The sequence below is a fragment of the Ochlerotatus camptorhynchus genome, unplaced genomic scaffold (genome assembly GCF_037179485.1).
Source record: "Ochlerotatus camptorhynchus isolate MF236.1 unplaced genomic scaffold, CSIRO-AGI_Acam_v1.1 ptg000528l, whole genome shotgun sequence".
NCBI classification, from domain to species: domain Eukaryota; kingdom Metazoa; phylum Arthropoda; class Insecta; order Diptera; family Culicidae; genus Ochlerotatus; species Ochlerotatus camptorhynchus.
In genome coordinates this window covers 140001-167500 of record NW_027041012.1, presented here as the reverse complement: position 1 = coordinate 167500, position 27500 = coordinate 140001, and positions in this window count along the sequence as shown.

Genomic DNA, 27500 nt, shown 5'->3' with positions numbered 1-27500 from the left:
GCCGAAACACCAACTGATAAGGATAAACAGCTCCTGGAAAAGTTGGTGGAAAGCCTGCGAAAGGAGGTCGCCCTTGGCAAGGGGAAAATCAAACAACTCAAGGAGTCTAAGACTCGCCTTGAGATGGAATGTGCTTCCCTTGTTGGACAACTCGAAAGAGTTGGCGTCAACCTCGACTCTAGTGAGAGCGAGGTTACTGCTCCCGTGACCCGTAGGAAACGGAAGCAGACCGCCGGCCTCGAGGACACTCGAGGTAAGAAGAGCCGTAAAAAGGGAGAAAACTCAGCACCTTCTCCCCCTATTGACTCGGTATCGGAGCGCGAAAGCGATGCTGTTGCCGGTAAAAAGTAATTACCATGTCTGATGTCCCACAACAGAATGGTAAAGAGCCATCGAACGTAATACTGCAATGGAATGTCCATGGGTTGCGATCAAAGTTATCTGAGATCCAGCTATTGACAAGGAAACTGAAGCCTTGTGTCGTCGCTCTCCAAGAAACGATGGCCAAGGTAGCAGATCTACCTCCAAACTATCTCGGTGGTAGATATAAGTGGTATATTAAGCCTCACATTAATGCCTACATCCACGGCACTGGATTGGCTATTAGAGAAGATATACCACATAAGGTAGAGCAGTTGGATACTGAACTGGAGGCCACCGCGGTCACCATTCAGTTTCCGTATAAGCTGACTGTTGTTAGCTTATACATGGCTCCGAGGAATAGGGTTGGCAAGGAAGTGAACGTCATCGGCAAACTGCAAGATCTCATCTCGCAGCTGCCTGTCCCTTATGTGATAGTGGGCGATCTGAATGCGCATCACCCCTCCTGGGGATCACATAAGACGGACGTTCGTGGCGAGAGGTTGTATCAGCTACTGGACACGTTGGGTTGTTCAGTGCTGAACGATGGCAGACCGACTCGGTTCGATTCCACCACCGGGGTAGAGTCCGTGATTGATCTGGCCATAGCCTCTTGGGATGTAGCCAGCCAGTTTATCTGGCGGGTTGACGATGACTTACATGGAAGTGATCATTTTCCTATCTCATTGTCACAGGCTGTAGACCTCCCGTCTACTGTGACAAGGCTGAGATGGAACCTTGAGAGGGCAGATTGGGACAGCTTTGGCAAAGAAGTCTGTCGCCAACTGCCTGGTGATGACAGGATACTGAGACCAGGCGACTGGACCCAAATCTTGAGTAAGGCCGCTCATCGTCACATCCCAAAGGCTGGAGGGAGAGGAGGTATGAAAACTGTCCCTTGGTGGGGGACAGAAGTTCATACAGCGATTAAGGCTAGACGTAAATGTCTAAGGGCGCTGCGTAGGTTGCAGCTTGATGATCCTTCTAGGGCCGATAGATTGAGGGAGTTTCAGCTTGCTCGATCTAAATCTAGAAGCGTAATCAAAGCTGCAAAGCGGGATACATGGTCTGCTTTCACCGCAGACATATCGGAAACCACTAGCTCTGGTGAGCTATGGCGAAAGGTAAAGTCTGTCGGTGGTAAGAACAGACATGTTGAGAGGGTGATTAAGTTGGATGGCGATTACACGAAAGACCCAGGACTTATCAGTGAGGCCTTTGCTGATCAATTTGCCAAGGTGTCGGCAAACAGCAATCACAGTGATGAGTTCCTGCGTGTAAAGTCATTGGCTGAGGGGGAGTACCGCTACTCCCGTGACAGGCAGTGTAGTCTAGTAAAAGACTACAACAGGGTATTCGTGCTTGAAGAGCTCAACTGGGCCCTGCGCCGCGGCCTTGGTAAGGCTGCGGGCCCTGACGACATCGGGTATCCCCTGCTTAGGAGATTACCCCTTGCCGGCCGATTGGCTCTTCTTGCTACTATGAACGAAGTCTGGCTTTCTGGCCAGATACCGGACGAGTGGAAAGAAGGGTTGGTTATTCCTATTCCCAAACCTGGGAAGGATAAAACCCTAACAGAGGGTTATCGACCGATAACCCTGCTGAGCTGCATGGGAAAAACACTCGAGCGGATGGTTAACCGTCGTCTGTCAACCGAGCTGGAGAGGCAGGGACGGATCCACCCACGGCAACACGCATTTCGATGCGACTATGGGTCGGAGACGTTCTTCTCTGAGCTCGATCATTTATTGGACAAGGCCTCGTCGGAAGATTTGCATGTAGATGTAGTCTCCCTCGATTTGTCCAAGGCATATGATATGACATGGAAGCTTCCTATCTTGACTTCCCTCAAGAGCTGGGACTTCCAAGGATGTATGTTTAACTACGTAGAAAACTTTCTACAGAACCGTAGGTTCCGAGTATTGAACGCTGGCGCAACCTCTACCTCGAGGTTGCTGGAGAATGGCATCCCGCAAGGGTCTGTCCTTTCGGTTACACTGTTTCTCATTGCGATGAACTCAGTGTTTGAACGCATTCCCAAGGAAGTATACATCATTGTATACGCCGATGATATTACCCTTATCGTGTTTGGTAAATACGGTAGGGTGGTTAGGCACAAGATGCAGGATGCAGTTCAGTCTGTCGTTGACTGGGCAGATGGTGTTGGGTTTGTGATTTCCCCCGAGAAGTCCAAACTGCTGCACGTCTGCTTTGGGCATCATCACAGACCGAACCTGCCTTATGTTAGTATCGGTGAGCATGCGGTCAAGGCCGTACGCGAGATGAAGCTGCTTGGTGTGACTATTGATAACAAACTCCGATTTGTTAAGCACGCCAAATTGGTGAAGGATAACGTCAACAACAAGTTGAATATCCTTCGGACCCTAAATGGTCGCTTCTCTGAAGCCTCTCGTAGTACATTGACCAAGGTTGCTAGGGCTCTGGTTGTCCCTAGCATCCTTTACGGGGCGGAACTGTGGAGCAGGGGTGGTGTCTCCCTGCTCAAGATTCTGGAACCTCAGTACAATGAGGCGTACAGAATCTGTAGCGGAGCGCTGAGGTCTTCACCAATAGCTTCCCTGTTGGTGGAGAATGGAAAGGTTCCTTTGGTGAATGTTGTCACCGAAGACCTGGCCACCAAGGCGCTAAGGCTCCTAGAAAGGGACCCCATTCTCAATGACAGGCCCACGGTTGCAAGGGCGAGAGAATGGTGGAGCGACTTGACGGGAGTAGATTTTCCCACGTTAGCCCAGCGAGCTAGGCTGTGGCAACGGGCATGGGATGCTACTGCCCCGAAAGTTGATTGGAGGGTTAAAGCTATGTGTGGGGCGGGGGCTAGCTCTAGTGTGGCGAAAGCTGCGTTTAGGGAGGTCGCTGCCTCATACGAGGGAAGGCTCAAGCTATTTACGGACGGTTCATTAATCGAAGAGGAGGTTGGTTATGGGGTGTCTGGGGAGGACATAAGCCGCTGCGGCCGGTTACCCGGTCTCTGTGGTATCTTCTCAGCTGAGGCCTATGCTCTCCTGCAAGCTTGTAGGCTAGCAAATGGGTCTCAGGCTGTTGTATTCTCTGACTCTGCGAGTTGTCTCTCTGCCCTTGAGCATGGGCAGGTTGGACACCCGTGGCTGTTAGAGGTGCAACGGTACGCTAACATAACCTTTGCATGGGTACCTGGACACGCAGGTATACCAGGGAATGAGGCTGCTGATAAACTAGCTAACCAGGGTCGTCTTGCTCAACTAGAGGCCATTCCGGTGCCCTATAGTGACGCTACCCGCTGGGTGAAGCAGACCTCGCGATACGCATGGAATGTGTCTTGGCATAACAACCGTGATGCATTCCTGCGTCGTATCAAGAACACTACACAAGAGTGGAAGGATGCACCTAATTCTCGAGATCAGAAAGTTCTGACTCGGCTGAGGATTGGTCATACACGGCTCACTCATGGACCTCGATTTAGCGGCAGTGTGGCCTACTGCCAGGGATGCGGTGCGGTATTAGATGTGAATCATCTATTGGTGGAGTGCCCGGCGAGAGCACAATTAAGGGAAGATATGGGTGTCGTTGGTTCAATCCGTGAGGTATTGTTCAATGACAGGAGTACAGAGCAAACTGTACTCAACTTCCTGAGGGCGTTAGACTTATACGATATGATATAAGCACGAGTAAGTTGAAGTGGCATTAGAAAGAAAATGACTGGTAGTCATGCCACTTCATTCGACAAGAGGTAGTCTGAGAGGTCCTAAAGACCAAGGTACACGAGGGAGGACGACCGACCTAAACGGGGGACACACAATGATGAAACAGCTGCTGTTTAAAACCCGTCTCGAATGAACTAAATTCTCCTCTTGTAGGGGAACAGTTTAAAGAGACGTTAATAGACGTATCCACAGCTACGAACCAATGGCTCAATACTAGTTCGACCGGACTTTGGTATAACGCTACGTTCGTTGGATTATGCCTGAACGCCTCTAAGGTCGTAACCAAACCGAGCTGATAGTGTCCCCCATAGGTGGTCGGTGATCATGTGGCAAAAAACCTACAAGACTTGCTAGCGTGATCTCACGTTGGCATCTTATTGCATGCACGCAGACAAAGCCCTTGCGCGCGGCGTCGTACAGCAAGTATCTGGGATACTGGAACGCTGGTGGCGCTGCTCAGCATCAATATATGATTTCGATACCTGAGACCTCCTACAAACGATAGGTTTACAGGCTGGGAGTTGCGAGTTGCAGAGAGGTGTACATTTCGATCCTCTCAGACTACCCTTGCTTGGGGTGTGAAGTTGTTCGCCTCCCCGTGGTGCACCCTGGAAACGATGGACCACCAGTGCTGCGGTACTGATCCAGTCGGCTAATCGAACAACAAACGAGGGGAAGCGCCGGAAGGTGCCTTGCGATCGATGTCAGTAAGATCGCAAGTATGTATACTGACACACTGGCATTATGTAGGACACTGAGTGGAAACTTACCATAAACCACGCTACGGGCTGGCACTCAAGGTATTTCATTCTCTTAGTAGAGTCGGGTGGAACCGGCCGAAACGACGTTTGAGCTAATGCCTTGTTTGTCTCCGTCCCATAAAACCCTGGCAGGCCTTAGAATACGTTCCTCCCGTGCCACCCAGTTGGGGCTGCGGTGGGAATAGGTTCGGTTGAGTTATTCCCGTCTTACGCGATCCGGCTCTGAACATAACGCCCCATGAAGGCCTATGTCAACCCTCGTCATGGACCTCACTGCTCGCATAGGCACCCATGGGGATCAATCAGCGACTATTCCATTTGCACGGTAGGATAGCGGTCTAAGGGGGACCCAACAGTCGGGATGATTTCAAACAATCATCAAAAAAACCAAAAACCCCAAACCCCAGTTGAACAAGTCGCCGAGGAGGCGACCGCGAACCCGTTCGCGAAGGGAGGTCTACCCAGATCTCCCGAACACAGAGAGCCGAACAAACGGTCGAAATCTCCGCGCGATGCAGAGACAACGGCCGGGATCGGTGGACAGCCGGAAGAGCAGCCGAAGGACTGGCCCGGGCTAATCAGAACTATGAATAGCTTTGGGCCCCTCCCTAGGCTGCTGGCAATCGCGGGACAACTCGACGCCATAATTGAGTTCACGAGTACGAAGAGCAACATCGCGAAGGACCTAAAGCAGGCCTTGCGACAGCTCCGTGCAAACGTGAACGAGGCCCAGGACGACCACGAGCGGCTCAGGAAGCGACTAGAGGTCGCAGAGAGGGCGGAACAGAAGGAACCGAAGTCTACCCAGACGGACGCCTTCAACTTCGCGGGCAACAATACGATGTCCAGCGAGGCCCTCCACTTTGCCGTTACGCAGGGACAGAAGCGTAATCGACCCTCACCTTCGCCAGTAAAGGGCGCAGCACGCCCTAAGAGACGGAAAGTCTCTGTGCAGGTGGAGAGTGCGGTGGTGGACGTACCGAAGAAGAGGGCTGGAATAGCCAATAGAAATACTGAGAAACCTAGCGGCTCCAAGGGCGGGAAGCAGGGCGGTAAGAAGGGTACCCCCCCGAAACCCCCGAAACCCCCGAAACCCCCGGACAAAACTGCCCCCAAGAGCAGTGCTGCCCGGACCAGGAACAAGGGTGAAGCTCTCATCCTCAAGACGGACGCGTCGAAATACGCGGAAGTCTTGAAGAAAATGAGAACGGACGAGCGCCTTGTGGAGATGGGCAGTAACGTGAGGAGCATCAGGCGCACTCGTACAGGCGAGATGCTCCTGGTGCTCAAACGTGGTGCTAAGGACCAGGGACCAACCTACCAGAAACTGGCAAAGGAGGTTGTTGGTTCTGGGGTGCAGGTGAAGTCGCTAGGCTCGACTATCACCATCCAGGTCAAGGACCTGGACGAAGTGACGGAGGCGACCGAGATAGTCACGGCGCTCCGGGAACAGTGTCAAGTCGAGGTACCGCAATCAGCGATTACCTTGAGGAAGGGACTGTTCTCCACCCAAGTGGCTACCATCAGGCTCTCTGCAGCTGAGGCCAGAAAGGCGGTAGCCGCAGGGAGGGTGCGAGTGGGCTGGTCAGTCTGCCCCGTCAGTATTCCCCGACCGGTGACGGCTTGCTTTAGGTGCTTCGGTCAGGGCCATGTGGCCCGTGACTGCAAGAACACCGACAGGAGCAAGCTTTGCAGATGGTGCGGCTTGGAGGGCCATAAGGCGCGAGGTTGCCAAAAGCCGCCGAGGTGCACTATATGCGCGGAGAAGGGGAATACCCCTACCAACCACATGGCAGGTGGCCCCCGCTGCCCGGGGTCCAAGAGCAATGCTGCTAAGGCAAAGAGCAATGCTCAGCCATGTTCGAGGTAGCGCAGTTGAACCTGAACCACTGTTCGGCTGCCCAGCAACTGCTGTGGCAATCGGCAGTGGAATGGGGAGCGGATGTCGCAATCATCTCTGACCCGTACCGCGTCCCAACCGGCAACGGGAATTGGGTCACGGACGCGTCGGGGATGGCGGCGATATGCACGATGGGGAGCTTCCCCATTCAGGAGGTAGTCGTGTCCAACTCGAGCGAGGGATTCGTGATCGCCAGGGTTAACGGAGTATACTTAAGTAGCTGCTATGCTCCGCCCAGGTGGTCTATCGAGCAATTCTCGCAGATGGTGGACAGACTGACTGCGGTACTTGTCGGCCTAAGACCGGTGGTCATTGCGGGCGACTTTAACGCATGGGCGGTAGAGTGGGGTAGCCACCACACCAACCAGAGAGGACGCATCCTACTGGAGGCAATGGCCAAGCTGGACGTTGTACTATCCAACACCGGCTCGGTCAGTACCTACAGAAGGAATGGTGCAGAATCCGTCATCGACGTGACATACTGCAGCCCGAGTTTGGAGGGCAACCTACACTGGAGGGTCGATGAGGGTTACACTCATAGTGACCATCAGGCGATTCGGTACAGTGTGGGGCCAGGTGAGAGGCGAGTGGCAGGAGGAAATTCTTCCTGCGCTCGAGGCTGGCGGACGTCGTTCTTCGAGGAGGAGGTCTTCGGCGAAGCACTGAGGCGGGAGCGAATAACCCCGGATCTGACGGGGGAAGAACTGGTAGCAGCACTGACAAGGGCGTGCGATACAACCATGCCTAGGAGAGCCTATCCCAGGCATGGCCACAGACCGGTGTACTGGTGGAGCGAGTCGATTGCTATCCTCAGGGCGTCTTGCCTCCAGGCGAGAAGGAGGATGCAACGAGCTCGTACGACTGAATCTCGCGAGGAACGCCGCGTCGCTCTCCGAGCGGCTAAGGCAGCCCTCAATAAAGAGATCGCCAGACGCAAGCGCGCGTGCTTTGACAGCCTATGCCAAAGCGCCAACACGAACCCATGGGGGGATGCTTACAAAGTGGTCATGGCAAAGACCCGCGGCGTGACGGCACCCCCGGAGAGATCACCAGCGGTACTGGCTCCGATCGTTGGGTTCCTGTTCCCGCGTAGGGACGTAGACTCCTGGCCGCGGATCCCAGGCGCGGATCAGGGAGAAGTGTCTAGAGTGACGAACAGTGAACTTGGCGGTATTGCCAGGTCGCTGGTGGTGGGCAAGGCCCCGGGCCCAGATGGGATCCCGGTTGTGGCTCTGAGGGCGGCCGTTGCGGAAAATCCAGACATGTTCCGTTCTGTTTTTCAGACTTGTCTGGACGTAGGCGTCTTCCCAGACGCGTGGAAGCGGCAGAAGCTGGTGCTGCTTCCGAAGCCAGGAAAACCCCCTGGGGACCCGTCAGCATACAGACCCATCTGTTTGCTGGACACCACTGGGAAACTGCTTGAGAGGGTCATCCTCAACAGGCTGTCGGCCTACACCGAAGGTGTAGACGGCCTGTCAAGCAGCCAGTACGGGTTCCGAAAGGGCAGATCCACGGTGGACGCCATCCGCGACGTCATCCAGACGGCAGAGGTGGTCCATCGGAAACGAAGGGGCATTCGCTACTGCGCGGTGCTAACCTTAGACGTGAAGAACGCGTTCAACAGCGCGTGCTGGGGGGCGATAGCCCGCTCGCTACACCAGCTCCAAATTCCCGGAGGGCTGTATAAGATTCTGGAAAGCTACTTCCAGAATCGTGTGTTGACGTACGACACAGAAGATGGCGAAAAATGCGTTAGAGTCACCGCAGGTGTGCCACAAGGCTCCATCCTGGGCCCGGTGTTATGGAACGTCATGTACGATGGACTGTTGAGGATAAAATTCCCGGTAGGCGTGAAAATTGTAGGTTTTGCCGACGATGTCACGCTGGTAGTCTGCGGGGAATCCCTCGAGGAGGTAGAGCTGACAGCGGCCCACTGCGTCAGGCTTGTGGAGGAATGGATGAGAACCAGGAAACTGGAGCTCGCCCATCACAAGACGGAAGTGGTCGTAGTCAACAATCGCATGTCAGTACAGCATGCAACGTTGACAGTCGGCGGAAGCACAATTAGGTCTGTGCGCTCTCTAAAACTCTTGGGGGTTATGCTCGACGATAAGCTCAGCTTCGGCTGCCACGTCGAGTACGCCTGCAAGAGAGCGTCTATGGCTGTGGGGGCATTATCCCGTATGATGTCAAACAGCTCGGCAGTGAATGCCAGTAAGCGCAGGCTCCTCGCTGGGGTCGTAGTATCTATCCTCAGATACGGCGGCCCTGCGTGGGCTGCGGTACTGGATATTGACTGCCACAGGCAGAAATTAGAGAGTACACACAGGCTAATGTGCTTAAGGGTGGCCAGTGCATACCGCACTATCTCGAGAGAGGCCGTCTGTGTCATAGCAGGGATGATGCCAATCAGCCTTATCATTAAGGAGGATGTGGCGTGTTATGACGCGAGGACCGTTCGAGGGGTGCGCAACAACGCGCGAGTTGTGTCGACCGCGAGATGGCAATTGGAGTGGGAAAACTCCACAAAGGGGAGGTGGACTTACCGCTTGATACCTTCCGTATCAAGCTGGGTCAACAGGCGCCATGGGGAAGTAAACTTCCACCTGACACAGTTCCTGTCAGGCCATGGCTGCTTTAGGAGCTACCTGCATAGGTTCGGACATGCAAGTACTCCCACCTGCCCCACATGTGCTGGTGTCGAGGAGACCGCCGAACACGTCGTGTTTGCCTGTCCACGTTTCGAGCCAGTATCGAGCGCTATGCTAGCGATATGCGGAGCGGATACCAGTCCGGACAACATCGTTCATAGGATGTGTGGTACCACCGAGAACTGGAGCGCGGTGGTGACTGCGGTCACCCACATAGTTTCGGTATTACAACGACAGTGGCGAGCCGAGCAGCAGTTACCTACTGCCCGACCAGATCGTTAGAGTATTGCTAGAGAGGCGCCATAGCGCTACAGCGGCCCCTCCCACGAAGTAATGCCTTCGGGCGGTTCCGGGGAGGCCAAGGGCCAAGCGCACAGGGTAAGGTTTAGTGGGTCGGGAGTGAAATTCTCCCATCCCCACACCCTGAGTTCCTTCTCAGGTGTCTGTGAGCAGATTCCCCCCTGTATAAAAAAAAAAAAAAAAAAAAAAAAAGACTACCCTTGCTTGGGGCATGGAGTAGTTCGCCTCCTCGTGGTGTGCCCTGGAAACGTTAATTATCGAACCCAAGGGAGAGATATTGCGGCTAAACGAACTACCGCAGAGAAGCCCTGCACAAACCCTCGTTGTGCAAAGGCAGGAGTGACGCCGGGTTCTTAGTGCTTAGCACAAGCAGCTGGTAAGCGGTCACATCTGTCCTAAGCTACCCTGTTGGACAGTTGGCTGGCTATCACGTCTGCTTGGAACCGAGGCGAACAACGAACAGCGAACAACAAGAGGAGGTTGAGAAGCCCTGCACAAACCCTCGTTGTGCAAAGGCAGGAGTGACGCCGGGTTCTTAGAGTGCTTAGCACACGCAGCTGGTAAGCGGTCACATCTGTCCTGTACGGGCCCTGGACAGTTGGCTGGCTATCACGTCTGCTCTAGAACTCAGGCGAACAACGAACAGCGAGCAACAAGAGGAAGGCCCTGCACAGCTGCTCACTGTGCAGTAGCGAGTGTCATGTCTGACACAACACGTAGTGATGCGCCATAGCGCAATCGGCCCCCTCCCATGACGTAATGCCTTCGGGCGGTTCCGGGGAGGACAAGGGTCTAGAGCACAGGGTAAGGTTTAGTGGGTCGGGAGAGCTACTTCTCCCATCCCCACACCCTGAGTTATCTTCTCAGGTGTCTGGGAGCAGATTCCCCCCTGTATAAAAAAAAAAAAAAAAAAAAAAAAAAAAAAAAAAAAAAAAAAAAAAAAAATTACTACCCTTGCTTGGAGGTTGCGCGCCCCCCACGGCCCACGAAGTGTGTGCTGGTGGTGGCGGCGGCGCGCGAGTGCGGTGGTTATCATCCGGCCGCGCGCTCATCATCATCACATGGTGTGGTGGTGGTGAGCGCGCGCGTCCGTCGAGACGTGTGTGTGTTGTGTATGAGAAGAGAAGTCCCCATCATGGCCTTGGTTATAGGCCTTGGTGTGTGGACTTCTCTTTTCTGCATGAAGTCCCCCGGCGCCTAAAGGTATGCAATGCAATAGTCAATAGTCAAACAATCCGATGATCGGAAGATGGAACGAAAAACCCATCACATGGTGCTTGTGCTGGACTTGTCTTTTTTTTTTGCACAAGTCCCCTGCAGTCAGTCGGACTCGTAAATCATGGTGGACTTGTCGGAATGGATGGAAACAACGAACACACACTAACTGCCTACCTACCAGCGGCCCAGCCCAGCGCGGTTCGCCAGGCAGCTGGGCTGTGCATCATACGGCACGAGGAACGATTTTAAGAGGTGAAACGTTGTGGTGAGGTTGGACGATTACGTTGAGGAGTGCTTCGCGCACATACTCGCTCGCTCGTAGACCATGCCACCAATACGCTGCCGGTCCTCAGTGTACTTACAATACTAACAAAACACACCACCATTGTCCCATTGTGGTGCTCAGCTCGGCTCACCTATTGAAGTCAAACCGAACAATGACTTTCGTTTACTGGCCATATAGCTAAAACTAGCTACATGTCAGTAAAGTAGGTCAGTGTTCGATTCAACCATGTTGCCATATGTGGTACGTTCGTGTTTGTAGAACAAATCAAAGTAACCATACATTTTTCTTTGTTTTTTGACAGTCTAATCGTGTGAAGATGCCGGCAACGACACGTTCCATGTGGCGGGAGCAGGGGCCACCATCACGGTCGCCATCGCCGCCGCCGCCATCAGACCGTCGGCGAAAGAGACGTCGGAGTCAGTCACGGGCCACACCGCCGATAGCGCCGTCCCCGCAGCCTGGTGGGAGCCGCAGTCTGCGGCGAAGATTACGCCGTCGACGGGCCGCCACGCCGGCCACGCCGCGAGAACCGTCCCCGCAGCCTGGCCCCTCTACAGCCAGGGAATGGTCCCCGCAGCCTGGGCCAGTCACATCCAGCCCGCAGCCTGGCCCCTCTACAGCCAGGGAATGGTCCCCGCAGCCTGGGCCAGTCACATCCAGCCCGCAGCCTGGACCGTCGTCGAGGCGAAACACGCAGTCTCCATTGTCGTGCTGTGGCGCGGCGGGACGATTAGCGGCAATGGAGCTGCGTTTCGGTGTGATGGTGTCTCAAATGGCAGAACTACGGAGAGATCTGGATACGGCTATCGTCGAGATTGCTCGGCTCAGCGAGCAGCAGAACGTGCGCCAGTCAGTGGAGCAGCCCATCGCGGTGAGTAAACTAAGCCTAACTTAACCTAAACTAATCCTAACTTAACTAATACTTACCTTTTCTATTTATTGCAGCGCTACCAGCAGCCAGCAATTCCCTATCCTGAGTTCGTGGCACAATCGTTGATGAACCGTGACTGGATGCCGGGATGCCTCCAGCATCACTTTGATGCGGTACTGGGCCGGTGCGCGCAACGTCAGATGCTGCCAACCTTCATCAGGAAACTGCTTGTGGCGTTGTACCCAACAACCTACCGCAGGAAACGCCTGAGCGACCTCGGCCATGAACAACGTCTGATAATAGCACATGCGGTAGGGTGTTGGGTGACGGTGGTCCATGATGTTGGAAGGCAGCTTAGCTGGCCATGGCTTAATAGCTCGATAGCCTACGCTATCTCGGCTGCCCGTCACATGGCCGATGAGGACAATGTATTTTTAACTGGGCACATCGACCTTATTCATCCCCCGGCTATGTTCGGCATAGCTCGCTTGCATGACAGTGGTATGGGGGGAGAATAATTGTGTTGCTAAATAAATAAATGAAATAAACCTATAAAAAGAAAATATACTTACCTGCTGCACCTGAAAAAAAGAAAATATACTTACCTGCTGCACCTGAAAAAAAGAAAATATACCTACCTGCTGCACCTGAAAAAAAGAAAATATACCTACCTGCTGTCGTCGTCGGGGTTGGTGTCCGTGAGATTGACCGTGGCTAGGTACCAGTTGACTTGCTAGGTACCAGTTGACATTTCCCATCGACCAATACTGCATTCATATGCCATGCCACCAACCCGCGGTACTCGGTGCTGCTCTCGGGATCGGTGTCCCTCGGCCTGTGACCATCTTAGGCCGATGGGATCAGCTCTGGCATGGGTGAGATGGCTTGGCGGGACCGCAGCTGCATTTGCATACGGCCTAATCTAGATTAATATCAACCACACATTTTTGCCAATTTCATGTGTTGGCACAATTGGCTGAGTTGAGCAGTCAAGTGGCGATGGGCACAATTGGCTGAGTTGAGCAGTCAAGTGGCGATGGTGTCCCTCGGCCTGTATCCAGCTTAGGTCGATGGAATGACCTGTAGCATGTGCCAGATGGCTTGGCGGGACCGCAGCTGCATTTGCATACGGCCTAATCTAGATTAATATCAACCACACATTTTTGCCAATTTCATGTGTTGGCACAATTGGCTGAGTTGAGCAGTCAAGTGGCGATGGGCACAATTGGCTGAGTTGAGCAGTCAAGTGGCGATGGTGTCCCTCGGCCTGTATCCAGCTTAGGTCGATGGAATGACCTGTAGCATGTGCCAGATGGCTTGGCGGGACCGCAGCTGCATTTGCATACGGCCTAATCTAGATTAATATCAACCACACATTTTTGCCAATTTCATGTGTTGGCACAATTGGCTGAGTTGAGCCGCAGAGTGGATGGTACAATTGGCTGAGTTGAGCCGCAGAGTGGAGTGTGTCCCTCGGCCTGAGACCAGTATAGGCCGATGGGATCAGCTCTGGCATGGGTGAGATGGCTTGGCGGGACCCCAGCTGTATTTCCCTACGGCCTAATGTGCATTTTTTTCAGATTCATGCTTTGGTACAATTGACTGAGTTGAGCCGCAGAGTGGATGGTACAATTGGCTGAGTTGAGCCGCAGAGTGGAGTGTGTCCCTCGGCCTGAGACCAGTATAGGCCGATGGGATCAGCTCTGGCATGGGTGAGATGGCTTGGCGGGACCCCAGCTGTATTTCCCTACGGCCTAATGTGCATTTTTTTCAGATTCATGTTTTGGTTCAACTGACTGAGTTGAGCCGCAGAGTGGATGGTACAATTGGCTGAGTTGAGCCGCAGAGTGGAGTGTGTCCCTCGGCCTGAGACCAGTATAGGCCGATGGGATCAGCTCTGGCATGGGTGAGATGGCTTGGCGGGACCCCAGCTGTATTTCCCTACGGCCTAATGTGCATTTTTTTCAGATTCATGTTTTGGTTCAACTGACTGAGTTGAGCCGCAGAGTGGATGGTACAATTGGCTGAGTTGAGCCGCAGAGTGGAGTGTGTCCCTCGGCCTGAGACCAGTATAGGCCGATGGGATCAGCTCTGGCATGGGTGAGATGGCTTGGCGGGACCCCAGCTGTATTTCCCTACGGCCTAATGTGCATTTTTTTCAGATTCATGCTTTGGTACAATTGACTGAGTTGAGCCGCAGAGTGGATGGTACAATTGGCTGAGTTGAGCCGCAGAGTGGAGTGTGTCCCTCGGCCTGAGACCAGTATAGGCCGATGGGATCAGCTCTGGCATGGGTGAGATGGCTTGGCGGGACCCCAGCTGTATTTCCCTACGGCCTAATGTGCATTTTTTTCAGATTCATGCTTTGGTTCAACTGACTGAGTTGAGCCGCAGAGTGGATGGTACAATTGGCTGAGTTGAGCCGCAGAGTGGAGTGTGTCCCTCGGCCTGAGACCAGTATAGGCCGATGGGATCAGCTCTGGCATGGGTGAGATGGCTTGGCGGGACCCCAGCTGTATTTCCCTACGGCCTAATGTGCATTTTTTTTCAGATTCATGCTTTGGTACAATTGACTGAGTTGAGCCGCAGAGTGGATGGTACAATTGGCTGAGTTGAGCCGCAGAGTGGAGTGTGTCCCTCGGCCTGAGACCAGTATAGGCCGATGGGATCAGCTCTGGCATGGGTGAGATGGCTTGGCGGGACCCCAGCTGTATTTCCCTACGGCCTAATGTGCATTTTTTTCAGATTCATGTTTTGGTTCAACTGACTGAGTTGAGCCGCAGAGTGGATGGTACAATTGGCTGAGTTGAGCCGCAGAGTGGAGTGTGTCCCTCGGCCTGAGACCAGTATAGGCCGATGGGATCAGCTCTGGCATGGGTGAGATGGCTTGGCGGGACCCCAGCTGTATTTCCCTACGGCCTAATGTGCATTTTTTTCAGATTCATGCTTTGGTACAATTGACTGAGTTGAGCCGCAGAGTGGATGGTACAATTGGCTGAGTTGAGCCGCAGAGTGGAGTGTGTCCCTCGGCCTGAGACCAGTATAGGCCGATGGGATCAGCTCTGGCATGGGTGAGATGGCTTGGCGGGACCCCAGCTGTATTTCCCTACGGCCTAATGTGCATTTTTTTCAGATTCATGTTTTGGTTCAACTGACTGAGTTGAGCCGCAGAGTGGATGGTACAATTGGCTGAGTTGAGCCGCAGAGTGGAGTGTGTCCCTCGGCCTGAGACCAGTATAGGCCGATGGGATCAGCTCTGGCATGGGTGAGATGGCTTGGCGGGACCCCAGCTGTATTTCCCTACGGCCTAATGTGCATTTTTTTCAGATTCATGCTTTGGTACAATTGACTGAGTTGAGCCGCAGAGTGGATGGTACAATTGGCTGAGTTGAGCCGCAGAGTGGAGTGTGTCCCTCGGCCTGAGACCAGTATAGGCCGATGGGATCAGCTCTGGCATGGGTGAGATGGCTTGGCGGGACCCCAGCTGTATTTCCCTACGGCCTAATATGCATTTTTTTCAGATTCATGTTTTGGTTCAACTGACTGAGTTGAGCCGCAGAGTGGATGGTACAATTGGCTGAGTTGAGCCGCAGAGTGGAGTGTGTCCCTCGGCCTGAGACCAGTATAGGCCGATGGGATCAGCTCTGGCATGGGTGAGATGGCTTGGCGGGACCCCAGCTGTATTTCCCTACGGCCTAATGTGCATTTTTTTCAGATTCATGTTTTGGTTCAACTGACTGAGTTGAGCCGCAGAGTGGATGGTACAATTGGCTGAGTTGAGCCGCAGAGTGGAGTGTGTCCCTCGGCCTGAGACCAGTATAGGCCGATGGGATCAGCTCTGGCATGGGTGAGATGGCTTGGCGGGACCCCAGCTGTATTTCCCTACGGCCTAATGTGCATTTTTTTCAGATTCATGTTTTGGTTCAACTGACTGAGTTGAGCCGCAGAGTGGATGGTACAATTGGCTGAGTTGAGCCGCAGAGTGGAGTGTGTCCCTCGGCCTGAGACCAGTATAGGCCGATGGGATCAGCTCTGGCATGGGTGAGATGGCTTGGCGGGACCCCAGCTGTATTTCCCTACGGCCTAATGTGCATTTTTTTCAGATTCATGTTTTGGTTCAACTGACTGAGTTGAGCCGCAGAGTGGATGGTACAATTGGCTGAGTTGAGCCGCAGAGTGGAGTGTGTCCCTCGGCCTGAGACCAGTATAGGCCGATGGGATCAGCTCTGGCATGGGTGAGATGGCTTGGCGGGACCCCAGCTGTATTTCCCTACGGCCTAATGTGCATTTTTTTCAGATTCATGTTTTGGTTCAACTGACTGAGTTGAGCCGCAGAGTGGATGGTACAATTGGCTGAGTTGAGCCGCAGAGTGGAGTGTGTCCCTCGGCCTGAGACCAGTATAGGCCGATGGGATCAGCTATGGCATGGGTGAGATGGCTTGGCGGGACCCCAGCTGTATTTCCCTACGGCCTAATGTGCATTTTTTTCAGATTCATGCTTTGGTACAATTGACTGAGTTGAGCCGCAGAGTGGATGGTACAATTGGCTGAGTTGAGCCTCAGAGTGGAGTGTGTCCCTCGGCCTGAGACCAGTATAGGCCGATGGGATCAGCTCTGGCATGGGTGAGATGGCTTGGCGGGACCCCAGCTGTATTTCCCTACGGCCTAATGTGCATTTTTTTCAGATTCATGTTTTGGTTCAACTGACTGAGTTGAGCCGCAGCTCTGGCATGGGTGAGATGGCTTGGCGGGACCCCGCTGTATTTCCCTACGGCCTAATGTGCATTTTTTTCAGATTCATGTTTTGGTTCAACTGACTGAGTTGAGCCGCAGAGTGGATGGTACAATTGGCTGAGTTGAGCCGCAGAGTGGAGTGTGTCCCTCGGCCTGAGACCAGTATAGGCCGATGGGATCAGCTCTGGCATGGGTGAGATGGCTTGGCGGGACCCCAGCTGTATTTCCCTACGGCCTAATGTGCATTTTTTTCAGATTCATGTTTTGGTTCAACTGACTGAGTTGAGCCGCAGAGTGGATGGTACAATTGGCTGAGTTGAGCCGCAGAGTGGAGTGTGTCCCTCGGCCTGAGACCAGTATAGGCCGATGGGATCAGCTCTGGCATGGGTGAGATGGCTTGGCGTGACCCCAGCTGTATTTCCCTACGGCCTAATGTGCATTTTTTTCAGATTCATGCTTTGGTACAATTGACTGAGTTGAGCCGCAGAGTGGATGGTACAATTGGCTGAGTTGAGCCGCAGAGTGGAGTGTGTCCCTCGGCCTGAGACCAGTATAGGCCGATGGGATCAGCTCTGGCATGGGTGAGATGGCTTGGCGGGACCCCAGCTGTATTTCCCTACGGCCTAATGTGCATTTTTTTCAGATTCATGTTTTGGTTCAACTGACTGAGTTGAGCCGCAGAGTGGATGGTACAATTGGCTGAGTTGAGCCGCAGAGTGGAGTGTGTCCCTCGGCCTGAGACCAGTATAGGCCGATGGGATCAGCTCTGGCATGGGTGAGATGGCTTGGCGGGACCCCAGCTGTATTTCCCTACGGCCTAATGTGCATTTTTTTCAGATTCATGCTTTGGTACAATTGACTGAGTTGAGCCGCAGAGTGGATGGTACAATTGGCTGAGTTGAGCCGCAGAGTGGAGTGTGTCCCTCGGCCTGAGACCAGTATAGGCCGATGGGATCAGCTCTGGCATGGGTGAGATGGCTTGGCGGGACCCCAGCTGTATTTCCCTACGGCCTAATGTGCATTTTTTTCAGATTCATGTTTTGGTTCAACTGACTGAGTTGAGCCGCAGAGTGGATGGTACAATTGGCTGAGTTGAGCCGCAGAGTGGAGTGTGTCCCTCGGCCTGAGACCAGTATAGGCCGATGGGATCAGCTCTGGCATGGGTGAGATGGCTTGGCGGGACCCCAGCTGTATTTCCCTACGGCCTAATGTGCATTTTTTTCAGATTCATGCTTTGGTACAATTGACTGAGTTGAGCCGCAGAGTGGATGGTACAATTGGCTGAGTTGAGCCGCAGAGTGGAGTGTGTCCCTCGGCCTGAGACCAGTATAGGCCGATGGGATCAGCTCTGGCATGGGTGAGATGGCTTGGCGGGACCCCAGCTGTATTTCCCTACGGCCTAATGTGCATTTTTTTTCAGATTCATGTTTTGGTTCAACTGACTGAGTTGAGCCGCAGAGTGGATGGTACAATTGGCTGAGTTGAGCCGCAGAGTGGAGTGTGTCCCTCGGCCTGAGACCAGTATAGGCCGATGGGATCAGCTCTGGCATGGGTGAGATGGCTTGGCGGGACCCCAGCTGTATTTCCCTACGGCCTAATGTGCATTTTTTTCAGATTCATGTTTTGGTTCAACTGACTGAGTTGAGCCGCAGAGTGGATGGTACAATTGGCTGAGTTGAGCCGCAGAGTGGAGTGTGTCCCTCGGCCTGAGACCAGTATAGGCCGATGGGATCAGCTCTGGCATGGGTGAGATGGCTTGGCGGGACCCCAGCTGTATTTCCCTACGGCCTAATGTGCATTTTTTTCAGATTCATGTTTTGGTTCAACTGACTGAGTTGAGCCGCAGAGTGGATGGTACAATTGGCTGAGTTGAGCCGCAGAGTGGAGTGTGTCCCTCGGCCTGAGACCAGTATAGGCCGATGGGATCAGCTCTGGCATGGGTGAGATGGCTTGGCGGGACCCCAGCTGTATTTCCCTACGGCCTAATGTGCATTTTTTTCAGATTCATGTTTTGGTTCAACTGACTGAGTTGAGCCGCAGAGTGGATGGTACAATTGGCTGAGTTGAGCCGCAGAGTGGAGTGTGTCCCTCGGCCTGAGACCAGTATAGGCCGATGGGATCAGCTCTGGCATGGGTGAGATGGCTTGGCGGGACCCCAGCTGTATTTCCCTACGGCCTAATGTGCATTTTTTTCAGATTCATGTTTTGGTTCAACTGACTGAGTTGAGCCGCAGAGTGGATGGTACAATTAGCTGAGTTGAGCCGCAGAGTGGAGTGTGTCCCTCGGCCTGAGACCAGTATAGGCCGATGGGATCAGCTCTGGCATGGGTGAGATGGCTTGGCGGGACCCCAGCTGTATTTCCCTACGGCCTAATGTGCATTTTTTTCAGATTCATGCTTTGGTTCAACTGACTGAGTTGAGCCGCAGAGTGGATGGTACAATTGGCTGAGTTGAGCCGCAGAGTGGAGTGTGTCCCTCGGCCTGAGACCAGTATAGGCCGATGGGATCAGCTCTGGCATGGGTGAGATGGCTTGGCGGGACCCCAGCTGTATTTCCCTACGGCCTAATGTGCATTTTTTTCAGATTCATGCTTTGGTACAATTGACTGAGTTGAGCCGCAGAGTGGATGGTACAATTGGCTGAGTTGAGCCGCAGAGTGGAGTGTGTCCCTCGGCCTGAGACCAGTATAGGCCGATGGGATCAGCTCTGGCATGGGTGAGATGGCTTGGCGGGACCCCAGCTGTATTTCCCTACGGCCTAATGTGCATTTTTTTCAGATTCATGTTTTGGTTCAACTGACTGAGTTGAGCCGCAGCTCTGGCATGGGTGAGATGGCTTGGCGGGACCCCGCTGTATTTCCCTACGGCCTAATGTGCATTTTTTTCAGATTCATGTTTTGGTTCAACTGACTGAGTTGAGCCGCAGAGTGGATGGTACAATTGGCTGAGTTGAGCCGCAGAGTGGAGTGTGTCCCTCGGCCTGAGACCAGTATAGGCCGATGGGATCAGCTCTGGCATGGGTGAGATGGCTTGGCGGGACCCCAGCTGTATTTCCCTACGGCCTAATGTGCATTTTTTTCAGATTCATGCTTTGGTACAATTGACTGAGTTGAGCCGCAGAGTGGATGGTACAATTGGCTGAGTTGAGCCGCAGAGTGGAGTGTGTCCCTCGGCCTGAGACCAGTATAGGCCGATGGGATCAGCTCTGGCATGGGTGAGATGGCTTGGCGGGACCCCAGCTGTATTTCCCTACGGCCTAATGTGCATTTTTTTCAGATTCATGCTTTGGTTCAACTGACTGAGTTGAGCCGCAGAGTGGATGGTACAATTGGCTGAATTGAGCCGCAGAGTGGAGTGTGTCCCTCGGCCTGAGACCAGTATAGGCCGATGGGATCAGCTCTGGCATGGGTGAGATGGCTTGGCGGGACCCCAGCTGTATTTCCCTACGGCCTAATGTGCATTTTTTTCAGATTCATGCTTTGGTACAATTGACTGAGTTGAGCCGCAGAGTGGATGGTACAATTGGCTGAGTTGAGCCGCAGAGTGGAGTGTGTCCCTCGGCCTGAGACCAGTATAGGCCGATGGGATCAGCTCTGGCATGGGTGAGATGGCTTGGCGGGACCCCAGCTGTATTTCCCTACGGCCTAATGTGCATTTTTTTCAGATTCATGTTTTGGTTCAACTGACTGAGTTGAGCCGCAGAGTGGATGGTACAATTGGCTGAGTTGAGCCGCAGAGTGGAGTGTGTCCCTCGGCCTGAGACCAGTATAGGCCGATGGGATCAGCTCTGGCATGGGTGAGATGGCTTGGCGGGACCCCAGCTGTATTTCCCTACGGCCTAATGTGCATTTTTTTCAGATTCATGCTTTGGTACAATTGACTGAGTTGAGCCGCAGAGTGGATGGTACAATTGGCTGAGTTGAGCCGCAGAGTGGAGTGTGTCCCTCGGCCTGAGACCAGTATAGGCCGATGGGATCAGCTCTGGCATGGGTGAGATGGCTTGGCGGGACCCCAGCTGTATTTCCCTACGGCCTAATATGCATTTTTTTCAGATTCATGTTTTGGTTCAACTGACTGAGTTGAGCCGCAGAGTGGATGGTACAATTGGCTGAGTTGAGCCGCAGAGTGGAGTGTGTCCCTCGGCCTGAGACCAGTATAGGCCGATGGGATCAGCTCTGGCATGGGTGAGATGGCTTGGCGGGACCCCAGCTGTATTTCCCTACGGCCTAATGTGCATTTTTTTCAGATTCATGTTTTGGTTCAACTGACTGAGTTGAGCCGCAGAGTGGATGGTACAATTGGCTGAGTTGAGCCGCAGAGTGGAGTGTGTCCCTCGGCCTGAGACCAGTATAGGCCGATGGGATCAGCTCTGGCATGGGTGAGATGGCTTGGCGGGACCCCAGCTGTATTTCCCTACGGCCTAATGTGCATTTTTTTCAGATTCATGTTTTGGTTCAACTGACTGAGTTGAGCCGCAGAGTGGATGGTACAATTGGCTGAGTTGAGCCGCAGAGTGGAGTGTGTCCCTCGGCCTGAGACCAGTATAGGCCGATGGGATCAGCTCTGGCATGGGTGAGATGGCTTGGCGGGACCCCAGCTGTATTTCCCTACGGCCTAATGTGCATTTTTTTCAGATTCATGTTTTGGTTCAACTGACTGAGTTGAGCCGCAGAGTGGATGGTACAATTGGCTGAGTTGAGCCGCAGAGTGGAGTGTGTCCCTCGGCCTGAGACCAGTATAGGCCGATGGGATCAGCTCTGGCATGGGTGAGATGGCTTGGCGGGACCCCAGCTGTATTTCCCTACGGCCTAATGTGCATTTTTTTCAGATTCATGTTTTGGTTCAACTGACTGAGTTGAGCCGCAGAGTGGATGGTACAATTGGCTGAGTTGAGCCGCAGAGTGGAGTGTGTCCCTCGGCCTGAGACCAGTATAGGCCGATGGGATCAGCTCTGGCATGGGTGAGATGGCTTGGCGGGACCCCAGCTGTATTTCCCTACGGCCTAATGTGCATTTTTTTCAGATTCATGCTTTGGTACAATTGACTGAGTTGAGCCGCAGAGTGGATGGTACAATTGGCTGAGTTGAGCCGCAGAGTGGAGTGTGTCCCTCGGCCTGAGACCAGTATAGGCCGATGGGATCAGCTCTGGCATGGGTGAGATGGCTTGGCGGGACCCCAGCTGTATTTCCCTACGGCCTAATGTGCATTTTTTTCAGATTCATGTTTTGGTTCAACTGACTGAGTTGAGCCGCAGCTCTGGCATGGGTGAGATGGCTTGGCGGGACCCCGCTGTATTTCCCTACGGCCTAATGTGCATTTTTTTCAGATTCATGTTTTGGTTCAACTGACTGAGTTGAGCCGCAGAGTGGATGGTACAATTGGCTGAGTTGAGCCGCAGAGTGGAGTGTGTCCCTCGGCCTGAGACCAGTATAGGCCGATGGGATCAGCTCTGGCATGGGTGAGATGGCTTGGCGGGACCCCAGCTGTATTTCCCTACGGCCTAATGTGCATTTTTTTCAGATTCATGTTTTGGTTCAACTGACTGAGTTGAGCCGCAGAGTGGATGGTACAATTGGCTGAGTTGAGCCGCAGAGTGGAGTGTGTCCCTCGGCCTGAGACCAGTATAGGCCGATGGGATCAGCTCTGGCATGGGTGAGATGGCTTGGCGGGACCCCAGCTGTATTTCCCTACGGCCTAATGTGCATTTTTTTCAGATTCATGCTTTGGTACAATTGACTGAGTTGAGCCGCAGAGTGGATGGTACAATTGGCTGAGTTGAGCCGCAGAGTGGAGTGTGTCCCTCGGCCTGAGACCAGTATAGGCCGATGGGATCAGCTCTGGCATGGGTGAGATGGCTTGGCGGGACCCCAGCTGTATTTCCCTACGGCCTAATGTGCATTTTTTTCAGATTCATGTTTTGGTTCAACTGACTGAGTTGAGCCGCAGAGTGGATGGTACAATTGGCTGAGTTGAGCCGCAGAGTGGAGTGTGTCCCTCGGCCTGAGACCAGTATAGGCCGATGGGATCAGCTCTGGCATGGGTGAGATGGCTTGGCGGGACCCCAGCTGTATTTCCCTACGGCCTAATGTGCATTTTTTTCAGATTCATGCTTTGGTACAATTGACTGAGTTGAGCCGCAGAGTGGATGGTACAATTGGCTGAGTTGAGCCGCAGAGTGGAGTGTGTCCCTCGGCCTGAGACCAGTATAGGCCGATGGGATCAGCTCTGGCATGGGTGAGATGGCTTGGCGGGACCCCAGCTGTATTTCCCTACGGCCTAATGTGCATTTTTTTCAGATTCATGTTTTGGTTCAACTGACTGAGTTGAGCCGCAGAGTGGATGGTACAATTGGCTGAGTTGAGCCGCAGAGTGGAGTGTGTCCCTCGGCCTGAGACCAGTATAGGCCGATGGGATCAGCTCTGGCATGGGTGAGATGGCTTGGCGGGACCCCAGCTGTATTTCCCTACGGCCTAATGTGCATTTTTTTCAGATTCATGTTTTGGTTCAACTGACTGAGTTGAGCCGCAGAGTGGATGGTACAATTGGCTGAGTTGAGCCGCAGAGTGGAGTGTGTCCCTCGGCCTGAGACCAGTATAGGCCGATGGGATCAGCTCTGGCATGGGTGAGATGGCTTGGCGGGACCCCAGCTGTATTTCCCTACGGCCTAATGTGCATTTTTTTCAGATTCATGCTTTGGTACAATTGACTGAGTTGAGCCGCAGAGTGGATGGTACAATTGGCTGAGTTGAGCCGCAGAGTGGAGTGTGTCCCTCGGCCTGAGACCAGTATAGGCCGATGGGATCAGCTCTGGCATGGGTGAGATGGCTTGGCGGGACCCCAGCTGTATTTCCCTACGGCCTAATGTGCATTTTTTTCAGATTCATGTTTTGGTTCAACTGACTGAGTTGAGCCGCAGAGTGGATGGTACAATTGGCTGAGTTGAGCCGCAGAGTGGAGTGTGTCCCTCGGCCTGAGACCAGTATAGGCCGATGGGATCAGCTCTGGCATGGGTGAGATGGCTTGGCGGGACCCCAGCTGTATTTCCCTACGGCCTAATGTGCATTTTTTTCAGATTCATGCTTTGGTACAATTGACTGAGTTGAGCCGCAGAGTGGATGGTACAATTGGCTGAGTTGAGCCGCAGAGTGGAGTGTGTCCCTCGGCCTGAGACCAGTATAGGCCGATGGGATCAGCTCTGGCATGGGTGAGATGGCTTGGCGGGACCCCAGCTGTATTTCCCTACGGCCTAATGTGCATTTTTTTTCAGATTCATGTTTTGGTTCAACTGACTGAGTTGAGCCGCAGAGTGGATGGTACAATTGGCTGAGTTGAGCCGCAGAGTGGAGTGTGTCCCTCGGCCTGAGACCAGTATAGGCCGATGGGATCAGCTCTGGCATGGGTGAGATGGCTTGGCGGGACCCCAGCTGTATTTCCCTACGGCCTAATGTGCATTTTTTTCAGATTCATGTTTTGGTTCAACTGACTGAGTTGAGCCGCAGAGTGGATGGTACAATTGGCTGAGTTGAGCCGCAGAGTGGAGTGTGTCCCTCGGCCTGAGACCAGTATAGGCCGATGGGATCAGCTCTGGCATGGGTGAGATGGCTTGGCGGGACCCCAGCTGTATTTCCCTACGGCCTAATGTGCATTTTTTTCAGATTCATGTTTTGGTTCAACTGACTGAGTTGAGCCGCAGAGTGGATGGTACAATTGGCTGAGTTGAGCCGCAGAGTGGAGTGTGTCCCTCGGCCTGAGACCAGTATAGGCCGATGGGATCAGCTCTGGCATGGGTGAGATGGCTTGGCGGGACCCCAGCTGTATTTCCCTACGGCCTAATGTGCATTTTTTTCAGATTCATGCTTTGGTACAATTGACTGAGTTGAGCCGCAGAGTGGATGGTACAATTGGCTGAGTTGAGCCGCAGAGTGGAGTGTGTCCCTCGGCCTGAGACCAGTATAGGCCGATGGGATCAGCTCTGGCATGGGTGAGATGGCTTGGCGGGACCCCAGCTGTATTTCCCTACGGCCTAATGTGCATTTTTTTTCAGATTCATGTTTTGGTTCAACTGACTGAGTTGAGCCGCAGAGTGGATGGTACAATTGGCTGAGTTGAGCCGCAGAGTGGAGTGTGTCCCTCGGCCTGAGACCAGTATAGGCCGATGGGATCAGCTCTGGCATGGGTGAGATGGCTTGGCGGGACCCCAGCTGTATTTCCCTACGGCCTAATGTGCATTTTTTTCAGATTCATGTTTTGGTTCAACTGACTGAGTTGAGCCGCAGAGTGGATGGTACAATTGGCTGAGTTGAGCCGCAGAGTGGAGTGTGTCCCTCGGCCTGAGACCAGTATAGGCCGATGGGATCAGCTCTGGCATGGGTGAGATGGCTTGGCGGGACCCCAGCTGTATTTCCCTACGGCCTAATGTGCATTTTTTTCAGATTCATGCTTTGGTACAATTGACTGAGTTGAGCCGCAGAGTGGATGGTACAATTGGCTGAGTTGAGCCGCAGAGTGGAGTGTGTCCCTCGGCCTGAGACCAGTATAGGCCGATGGGATCAGCTCTGGCATGGGTGAGATGGCTTGGCGGGACCCCAGCTGTATTTCCCTACGGCCTAATGTGCATTTTTTTCAGATTCATGTTTTGGTTCAACTGACTGAGTTGAGCCGCAGCTCTGGCATGGGTGAGATGGCTTGGCGGGACCCCGCTGTATTTCCCTACGGCCTAATGTGCATTTTTTTCAGATTCATGTTTTGGTTCAACTGACTGAGTTGAGCCGCAGAGTGGATGGTACAATTGGCTGAGTTGAGCCGCAGAGTGGAGTGTGTCCCTCGGCCTGAGACCAGTATAGGCCGATGGGATCAGCTCTGGCATGGGTGAGATGGCTTGGCGGGACCCCAGCTGTATTTCCCTACGGCCTAATGTGCATTTTTTTCAGATTCATGTTTTGGTTCAACTGACTGAGTTGAGCCGCAGAGTGGATGGTACAATTGGCTGAGTTGAGCCGCAGAGTGGAGTGTGTCCCTCGGCCTGAGACCAGTATAGGCCGATGGGATCAGCTCTGGCATGGGTGAGATGGCTTGGCGGGACCCCAGCTGTATTTCCCTACGGCCTAATGTGCATTTTTTTCAGATTCATGCTTTGGCTTGGCGGGACCCCAGCTGTATTTCCCTACGGCCTAATGTGCATTTTTTTCAGATTCATGTTTTGGTTCAACTGACTGAGTTGAGCCGCAGAGTGGATGGTACAATTGGCTGAGTTGAGCCGCAGAGTGGAGTGTGTCCCTCGGCCTGAGACCAGTATAGGCCGATGGGATCAGCTCTGGCATGGGTGAGATGGCTTGGCGGGACCCCAGCTGTATTTCCCTACGGCCTAATGTGCATTTTTTTCAGATTCATGCTTTGGTACAATTGACTGAGTTGAGCCGCAGAGTGGATGGTACAATTGGCTGAGTTGAGCCGCAGAGTGGAGTGTGTCCCTCGGCCTGAGACCAGTATAGGCCGATGGGATCAGCTCTGGCATGGGTGAGATGGCTTGGCGGGACCCCAGCTGTATTTCCCTACGGCCTAATGTGCATTTTTTTCAGATTCATGTTTTGGTTCAACTGACTGAGTTGAGCCGCAGAGTGGATGGTACAATTGGCTGAGTTGAGCCGCAGAGTGGAGTGTGTCCCTCGGCCTGAGACCAGTATAGGCCGATGGGATCAGCTCTGGCATGGGTGAGATGGCTTGGCGGGACCCCAGCTGTATTTCCCTACGGCCTAATGTGCATTTTTTTCAGATTCATGCTTTGGTACAATTGACTGAGTTGAGCCGCAGAGTGGATGGTACAATTGGCTGAGTTGAGCCGCAGAGTGGAGTGTGTCCCTCGGCCTGAGACCAGTATAGGCCGATGGGATCAGCTCTGGCATGGGTGAGATGGCTTGGCGGGACCCCAGCTGTATTTCCCTACGGCCTAATGTGCATTTTTTTTTCAGATTCATGTTTTGGTTCAACTGACTGAGTTGAGCCGCAGAGTGGATGGTACAATTGGCTGAGTTGAGCCGCAGAGTGGAGTGTGTCCCTCGGCCTGAGACCAGTATAGGCCGATGGGATCAGCTCTGGCATGGGTGAGATGGCTTGGCGGGACCCCAGCTGTATTTCCCTACGGCCTAATGTGCATTTTTTTCAGATTCATGTTTTGGTTCAACTGACTGAGTTGAGCCGCAGAGTGGATGGTACAATTGGCTGAGTTGAGCCGCAGAGTGGAGTGTGTCCCTCGGCCTGAGACCAGTATAGGCCGATGGGATCAGCTCTGGCATGGGTGAGATGGCTTGGCGGGACCCCAGCTGTATTTCCCTACGGCCTAATGTGCATTTTTTTCAGATTCATGTTTTGGTTCAACTGACTGAGTTGAGCCGCAGAGTGGATGGTACAATTGGCTGAGTTGAGCCGCAGAGTGGAGTGTGTCCCTCGGCCTGAGACCAGTATAGGCCGATGGGATCAGCTCTGGCATGGGTGAGATGGCTTGGCGGGACCCCAGCTGTATTTCCCTACGGCCTAATGTGCATTTTTTTCAGATTCATGCTTTGGTTCAACTGACTGAGTTGAGCCGCAGAGTGGATGGTACAATTGGCTGAGTTGAGCCGCAGAGTGGAGTGTGTCCCTCGGCCTGAGACCAGTATAGGCCGATGGGATCAGCTCTGGCATGGGTGAGATGGCTTGGCGGGACCCCAGCTGTATTTCCC